Here is a 9271-nt window from a genome sequence, read left to right as displayed (position 1 = left end):
TCCCCAATTAGCATTAGTGTAGGCTTTTAATGCAAAATTTTCACTTTTCTTATAGTATAAGCCAAAGTCCTCTGTTCCTTTTAAGTACCTCATTATTCTTTTCACTACCATAATATGATTTTCTCTTGTGTTTGCAAAAAATCTTGCAACTATTCTAATAGACAATATAATATCAGGTTTGTTGTGTACAACATATTGTAACTTACCAATCATTGACCTATATAGTGTCTTATTCACTTTAGTTGATTCACCATTCTTTGATAACTTATGTCCTTTATCATGGGTGTACTTACATGTTTGGAGTCTACCAATCCAAATGTTTTTAGTATCTCCTTGATGTACTTTGGCTAGGTAACAAATATGCCATACTTTAGTTGATAAACTTATAGGCCAATAAAGAACTTGATTTCACCAAACATTGACATCTCAAACTTGTGCTTCATCTAATTAGAAAAATCCTTTCATAGAGCATCTTTTCCTCCAAATATAATATCATCAAAAAAGATTTTAGATAACAATATGTCCTTACCTTTTTTTAATTTTGATTTACAAATTGTTGTTATCATTAGTTCTCTCAAATATAATCCTCATAAGATACTTGTAAAGCCTTTCATACCATGCTCTTGGCACTTGTTTCAAGCCATAAAGTACTTTATGTAGTTTACATACCATATCTTTGTTGTTGTCATTCACAAATCCTTCTAGTTGTTCTATGTAGACTTCTTCTTCTAATATACCATTCAGAAATGTAGACTTAACATCCATTTGACAGACTTTAAATTCATTGTAGGCAACATATGAAAGCAATGTACTCACTCCTTCCATCCTTTCAATAGGGTCAAAATTTTCCCCATAATCTATTCCTTCTTCTTGGGAATATCCTTTACAAACTAGTCTGGCTTTGTTTCTTGTGATCTCACCATTTTCATCTATCTTGTTCCTAAACACCCACTTGGTACCAATCACATTTTTATTAGCTAATCTTGGAACTAAGTTCCATGTTTTGTTCTTTTCTATCTACTTAATTTCTTCTTGAATAGCTTTGCACCAATCATCATCTTCTAGTGCATCTCTCATTGTGTTGGGTTTTGTCTGGCTTAGCAAGCATGATTCATTCCTTAGTCTATTCCTTACCATTTTTCAGGCATCCTTATTTCCAATGATTTATTCAGAAGGGTGATGTCTTCTAACATACTTGGATAGTCTTGGTTTAGTCCTTGTTTCCACATTTGGTCTTTTGGCTTTAGAGTCACTATGCATATCTATTTTAAGTAACTCAACATCTCTTCCATGTGTACTAACTCCAGAATTAGAATGTGCATTTTCTTCATTTTGCAATTCGACATCTAAATGTAGCTCAATATTCACTAGTTATGACTCGACAATTACTAAAACTTGTTGTTAAATCCACATTTGATTGCATCATCTTCCTCAGCAAGCATTCCCTCATAGAAGTATACAAATTATTCTTATTCCTCTGGTCCTTTGATGGGTTCATCATCACAAAATTCTATGTATTCATCAAAATTTACATTTTCACTTTCTACAATTTTGTTAGTGATAGTATTTAAACACTTATATGTTTTACTTCTTGTGTAGTAGCTAAGGAATATACCTTCATCACTTTTTGCATCAAATTTACCATTTCTAGTATCCTTAAGAATATAGCATTTGCTACCAAATAATTTGAATTTTTTCACATTAGGTGAGTGACCATACTATAATTCAAAAGGTGTTGCATTTGTACCTTTCTTGATTTATACTCAGTTCAGGGTGTAGACAGTTGTACTTATAGCTTCTCTCTAATACTTTAGAGAAACATTCTTCTCCATCATGAGTGTTCTAACATAGTCCATCACTGATCTATTTCTTCTCTTAGCAATCCCATTCTATGGAGGGGTTCTTGGTGCAAAAGTATGTCTCTTGATTCCTTTGTTATTATAGAACATCTCAAATTCTTTTGACATGAACTCTCTTCCTTTGTCTAATCTCAAAATCTTTAGACTCTTTCCTATTTCTTTTTCAACCCTTGCCAAATAACACTTAAACATTTGAAAGGCATCACACTTTTTCTTTTAAAACATGACACTCATCATCCTAGAGTAATAATCTACAAACAACATTATATATCTATCTCCTTTGTAACTTTGTACTTCTATAGGTCCATACAAGTCAGTATGAAAAATCTCTAACACTTCTTTAGAGGTAAAAGTTTTACTTTTGAAACTTGACTTGGTCATCTTGCCTATCTGATATTGTTTACACATTATATTGTTAGGCTTTTTTAGTTTAGGAAAACCTCTTAATTCCTTCATATTGTTGATACTAATCAGGTTGTCAAAGTTTACATGCCATAACCTTTTATGCCATAGCCACACATCATCAAATTTAACAATAAGTCAAGTATCATCCTCCATATCTAGGTAAAATAGATTGCTCCTAGTTTGGTCTCCTTTTCGTATTAGATTTCCATCTATTTCATATATCTTGGCAATTTTATTTCCAAACTATACATTGCAACCTACATTGCTTAACTATGACACACTTAACAAATTATAATTCAATCCTTCAACATAGTATGCATTATCACATGAAATCTTCTCTCGAAGCTTAATGGAACCTTTTCCTTTTATTAGACATGGGGCATCATTTCCAAATCTAACACTATTTCCATCATATTGAGTTGAGGTGACAAACTTACTTTTGTCTCCTATCATGTGATGTGAGCACCCACTATTAATGATCCATTTATCATTCTTGTTCACATAGGTTACAAGTGAATTTGCCTCATCTTGATCTGACTCATCCTTCATTGCAACATATACAACCTCATCATTATTTTCATCTGAATCATCTTCTTCTACAATGTAATACTTTTTGCCTTTGTCTTTGTACTCTTTGTTTTCCAACTTCCTTTATAATTTATCTTTTTTGGACACCTAGTAACAATATGTCCAACTTCATTGCAATTAAAATAGATGATAGGTAGCTTAACTTTAAATTTTCCCTTTCCTTTATGGAATCTTCTCACCAGTAGTGCTTCTATTTGATTGATGTCCTCTTTATTATGTCACTATCACTAGACACATGTTTTATCCTCCTCTTCTTCCTCTACTTCTTCTCGTCAAAATCTTTCAGCAACAACTTGGCCTTGAAAGTAGATTCAAGACTTTCTAGCTTGTAGTTGTCAAAATTGGATAACTCAAATGTAGTGATTCTTCCAACAAGTCCTTGAAGGGTTAGATTTTTCCTTGGAGTGCATCTCAATTCGTGTATAGAAGATACTCTAATGGCATATACATGTAATAATGTTTTTAAGACTTTACTTAAAACAATGTCATCTTCAATATGACTAGTTGCACCTTTTATAGCACCCACTTCTTTTATTCTAGCAACATACTGAGCAATGTTCTCACCTTCCTCTATTTTCATGTCATCAAACATACCTTTGAGGTTTTATGACTTGTCTCTTTTTACATTATTATCTCCTCCATGGATGGTTTGTAGGATTTTCCACATCTTGTAAGTAGTTTTGCATCCCTTGATGTCATAAAATTCAACATAGCTAAGAGCAGAGGCAATCTCCAACATTACCTAATTGTGCTCCTTCTTTTTCTTCATATCTTCAGTAGTAGGAACACCAACTTGATCAACATGTTCCACTATAATTGAATATTTTGCATGGTCACCTATTCCTACAAGATGCAATCTCATTAGACTTTACATTGCAAAGAAGTTGTCTCTATTGAGCTTAGGCACTTCTCTCTTAGACATCTTGATCTCTATGCTTTTAGTACCTTCAAACTAGTTCATTTAGCAGATGGCTCTAATACTAATTGTTATCAATTCTTTAGACTAACTGATAGGGGGGGTGAATTAGTTATTCAAGTTCTAGATATCTAATGCAGGAGCATCCAGAGGTATAAGGGCAATCTTGTGTCACCCAAAAAAATGTACTTAGACTTAGTTTCTGTTTCATGTCTTTACATTTTTGGATACCCATTTGGGTCAAATAAAGGTTCCAACTCTCAGAGTTCCACTATTAGCGTGTTTGAAAATCCCAAAAAAATAGGAGCATGTAATTTGGCCATCATTTTGGTGACCTAGAAGATGTGAATTGGCCAGATGAATGTAATTGTGATTTAGAGCATTCCAGAAAAAGAATCAGGTCAAAAGGCCCCACGGTTTGAAAGTTATTGCAGTTTTTCAAGTTTTGGAGACCTCCTAAGAATGCTTCAAAGCCAGGTTAGGGGCATTAAATGACCTCAAAAAGGGCCAAAAAAGGGGGAATGAGCAAAGCTTGTCCATAGGGGTATAGAGCACTTTGAGAGCTTTTCGAAAATGTAAACGGTTCATCAATCGGAGCTACGGTTCAAAAGTTATGCCTCCCGAAAGTTTGATTACCGTTTTTGGATTCTTCTAGATTTGCACCAACTTCTAATGCCGCTTCTGGAACCTTATATTTGGTCGATGGATGCCTACTAGCACTTTATAGAATGTACTCCTAGTCCTTAACCCTCCGAGGTCTATTTAAGGAGATTTTTGGCATTGTAAAAGGCAGTTCGGAGTGGAGTTTGAGAGGAGGTACCATAAGGAGAATTTATCTCCAGATTTATGCTATTGTAAGCCCTTAGGGAATGTTTTGAAGTTTATTTTCTTGTACTATTTGTACTAGCTTATTTTCTTAGTTAATATAATTTCCCTTTTCTGTTGTTTCCGTTCTGTTCTTGGGTTGTGTCCCCATCAAGTGGTATAAGAGTGGGTTTTCCTGAGTGTATAGACAGAGCGCCGACTGTGAGGCAGTTTGCACCAAGATTGTGTGGTTGTGGGTTTGAGTTAGAAGATGCCTCCATGAAGAGAGCATCACAGAAGGGCCAGAGCTATTAATCCTGAGGAGGTTAGAGCCCTCCAGAGGCAGGTACAAGCATTGCAAGAGGAGCTTCGTAGAGGAGCAAATATTGCCGTAGGTGACAACAATGAGGATGACAATGAAGAAGAAGTAATGGGACTAGAAGAGGAAGTTGACGGGGAAGTTCTAAATCCTATAGAGGAAAGGCTTTTTAGGGCCATTACTAAGTTTGGGAAAAGACCTACAATTGAAGTGGGTGTATTTTTAGGAAATTTGAAACCAGATGAGTTGATCGATTGGATCATTGAACTAGAAGAATACTTTGAGTATGAGGATATAAGGGACCCAAATAGGTTAAGTTTGCAAAGGCCAAACTAAAAGGCCATGCAAAAATTTTGTGGCAAGAGGTTCAACTGGAAAGAAACAGAAGAGGAAAGGAGAAGATCACAAGATGGGATTGCATGGTGGACAAATTGAAGAAGCAGTTCATTCCTGTGGACTATGAGCTTGATTTGTTTAAGAAGATGCATGGGTTAAAGCAAGCAGGAAGATCAATCCAAGAATATACAAAGGAATTTTACTGACTCTTGATTAGAGCAGGGCATGCAGAAGCAAATAAGGAGAAGGTTGCTCGTTATATCAATGGATTGAGACCTAGCATCCAGGAGGAATTAAGTCTAGTAAGAATGACCAGCATTGAAGAGGCATACCAGTTTGCCCTACGAGTTGAAGAGAAGCTGAATAAAAGGTTTGAAGGAAGACAAAGAGGGCGTGGTCAAGAAGGAAGGGGAAGTGGTAGATCATCTGGAGGCCGCAATAAAACCCAAAAGAAAAATGAAGATGAGGGTACTAGCAGGAACCAGAGGAATGAGGGTTTCAACCGCTCTCGTGACCAAGGCTTTGGAAATCAGAGAGGAAGAGGTAGAGGATGTGGACAAGGAAGAGGAGGCTTCTGTGGTACCTGTTTCCATTACAATGAAGAAGGTCATTGTGCCTTTGAATGCCCTCAACAACAAGGAAGGACAGATAGGAGAGCTGAGGGCCAAGCTAGGGTTGTTCATGTGGATGAGGATGCACAATCATCACATTCAAAGGATGCAGAAAGAGGAGAGACCTTGGTAAATGAAAGAGTCCTACTAAGTGGTGAGAATGAACTAGGACAACGGAGGAGTTTGTTCCGTACCAGATGCAAGTGTGAGGATAAATGTTGTGATGTGATCATTGATGGTGGTAGCACTGATAACTTGGTATCAGAAGAGATGGTCTCTAAGATGAAGCTCAAGAGGGAGAAACATCCCCAGCCCTATCAAATTTCTTGGGTAAAAGATGATCATAAGGTCCTGGTAAGTGAACAATGTTTAGTGAAATTCAAAATTGGGAGTTACCATGATGAATTTCTCTGTGATGTTATTTCGATGGATATTTTCCATCTATTGTTGGGTAGACCATGGCAGTTTGATAGACATGCAGCGCATGATGGACATGCAAACACATACTCTTTGACAAAGGATGGAGTTTGCCACAAATTGAAGCCCATGAAAAAGGAAGGTGAAAAGGTATGTAGCAGTGCTAGGATTTGTCTTGTTGATGGAAGGAAGTTTTTAGATGGCATGAAACATCAGCATATGTGCTATGCTTTGATTCCTAGGAAAGATTAAGAAGGTAGTAGTGAAATACCACTTGAAGTTTCAGATTTACTAGGGGAGTTTGGAGATATTATCTCTAATAATGTTCCAGATGGATTGCCACCAGTAAGGCAAATTAGTCATCAGATAGATATGATTCCAGGAGCTAGTTTGCCGAACAAGGCTGCTCATAGGATGACTCCTACTGAAATAGAGGAGCTAAATAGATAGGTTCAGGAGCTGTTGAGGAAGGGCTTGATTCGAGAGAGCCCAAGTCCATGTGCAGTACCTGTAGTACTCACACCAAAGAAGGATGGAGAATGGAGGATGTGTACAGATTCTCGAGCTATAAATAGGATCACCATCAAGTACCAATTTCCTTTGCCAAGGATGGATGATATTATCGACTGCTTGAGTGGAGCTCAGTACTTCAGAAAGATAGATCTAAAGAGTGGTTATCATCATATATGGATTCGAGAAGGAGATGAGTGGAAAACAACCTTCAAGACAAAGGAGGGTCTTTATGAGTGGTTAGTCATGCCCTTTGGATTGACGAACGCCCCAAGCACTTACATGCGGCTCATGAATGAGGTACTTAAGAAGTTCTTGGGAAAATTTGTTATTGTCTATTTGGATGATATCTTAATTTTCAGCAAGATTTTGGAAGAACATTTACTGCATGTTCGTAGTGTCCTTGAAAGGCTAAGGGAAGAGAAACTATTAATTAATCTGAAGAAGTGTGTCTTTGCAAAAAGGGAGTTAGTCTATTTGGGGTTTTTTATATCACCTGAAGGTCTCAAAATGGATCCAGAGAAGGTAAAAGCCATCTTGGAATGGCCTACTCCAAGGTCTGCTACTGAGGTAAGATCATTTCATGGTCTGGTTAGTTTTTATAGGAAGTTTATTAAGAATTTCAGTGGCATATGTGCACCCCTAACTGATACAATAAGAGGGGATAGAAAAGAGTTCAAATGGACTGCAGCAGCTGCGAAAAGTTTTGAATTGCTGAAGAAGAAGGTAACAGAACAACCTGTGTTGGCACTTCCAAATTTTAGAAAGGTTTTCCAGGTGGATTTTGATGCTAGTGGCAACACTATTGGGGCTGTATTAAGCCAAGAAGGTAAGCCTATTGCATATTTTAGTGAAAAATTGAATGATGTAAAGAAGAAGTATTTTGTTTATGATCAAGAGTTCTATGCAATAGTTCAGGCCTTAAAGAAATGGAGGCATTATTTATTTCCAAAGGAATTTGTTTTTTATACTGATCATCAGGCATTACAGTACCTAAATAGCCAAGGTAAATTGAATCAGAGGCATATGAAGTGGGTAGAATTCTTGCAGAGTTATACATTTGTGTTGAAGCATAGAAGTGGAAAATCTAATTGGGTTGCAGATGCACTAAGTAGGAGATAGCCACTGCTTACAGTAATGCAGGTTGAAGTAGTTGGGTTTGATGAACTCAAGAATTTGTACCCTAAGGATCCTGATTTTGCTGAAGCATGGAAAGCTTGTAAAGAACCTGTTGCTGTAGATAGAACCAAGTGGTTAGACTATTTGATTCAGGATGGCATGTTGTTCAAAGGTAGTCAATTGTGCATTCCAAGGAGTTCCATGAGGGAAAATCTGATTAAGGAGAAACATAGTGGAGGGATGGCAGGACATTTTGGTCAAGATAAGACCATTTCCATTCTTAGAGAACATTATTTTTGGCCTCAAATTTCACAAGATGTGAAGAAGTTTGTACAAAGTTGCCAGGTTTGTCAAGTTGCTAAGGGGTTTAGTCACAATACTGGTCTATATTAGCGATTGTCTATTCCATCAAGGCCATGGGAGGACATAACTATGGATTTTGTTCTTGGATTACCAAGGACACAAAGGGGTAATGACTCAGTATTCGTGGTGGTTGATAGATTCTCCAAAATGGCACATTTCATTCCATGCCACAAAACTCATGATGCTGTCCATATTGAAGACTTGTTTTTCAAAGAGGTGGTAAGACTACATGGTCTTCCAAGGAGTATAGTTTCTGACAGAGACACTAAATTTGTGGGGTATTTCTGGAGGACATTGTGGAAAAAGCTGAGAATAGACTTGAAATTCAGTTCTATGCATCACCCACAAACTGACAGTCAAACAGAAGTGGTAAACAGAAGTCTGAGAAATTTGCTGAGATGTTTAGTTGGGGATAAGCCCAAGGGATGGGATTTAAATCTACCATAGGAAGAGTTTGCTTATAATAACTCTATAAATAGGAGTACTAGAAAATCACCATTCCGAATTGTATATGTGAATAGCCCAAGGACTGTACCAGAGCTGAGGAAGATAGAACAAGGGGAGAGGACAAGTGCTGAAGCTGAGGAATTTGCTGAACATATCAAGCGTCTACATGAGGAGGTTCAGGCACACATAACCCAGATGAATCAAGAGTATAAAGCTAGGGTTGATCAAAGGAGAAGACATAAGGAATTCCAAGTAGGAGATTCAGTCATGGTACACTTACTAAAAGAAAGATTTCTAGCCGGTACTTACAACAAGCTGAAAATGAAGAAATTTGGCCCTTGCAAAATTTTGAAGAAACATGACTCAGGAAATGCATATGAAGTGGAGCTGCCAGATGGTATTCACATTTCTCCCATTTTTAACATTGTAGATTTAACAGAGTATCATGATGATGGTGCAGATGATGAGCTAGTGTTAGAGCCATGTCCAATTCCTACTTCTAAGAAGGAGGAGATAGAAGACATTCTAGATCATAATGTGGGTAGGAGTACCAGAAACAGGCGGTATGAAGAGTATT

The sequence above is a fragment of the Cupressus sempervirens genome, chromosome 9 (genome assembly GCF_028749045.1).
Source record: "Cupressus sempervirens isolate cs-2001-9-10 chromosome 9, ASM2874904v1, whole genome shotgun sequence".
Lineage (NCBI taxonomy): Eukaryota > Viridiplantae > Streptophyta > Pinopsida > Cupressales > Cupressaceae > Cupressus > Cupressus sempervirens.
The sequence above is the reverse complement of the archived record's forward strand: the minus strand, read 5'-3'. Positions refer to the sequence as shown.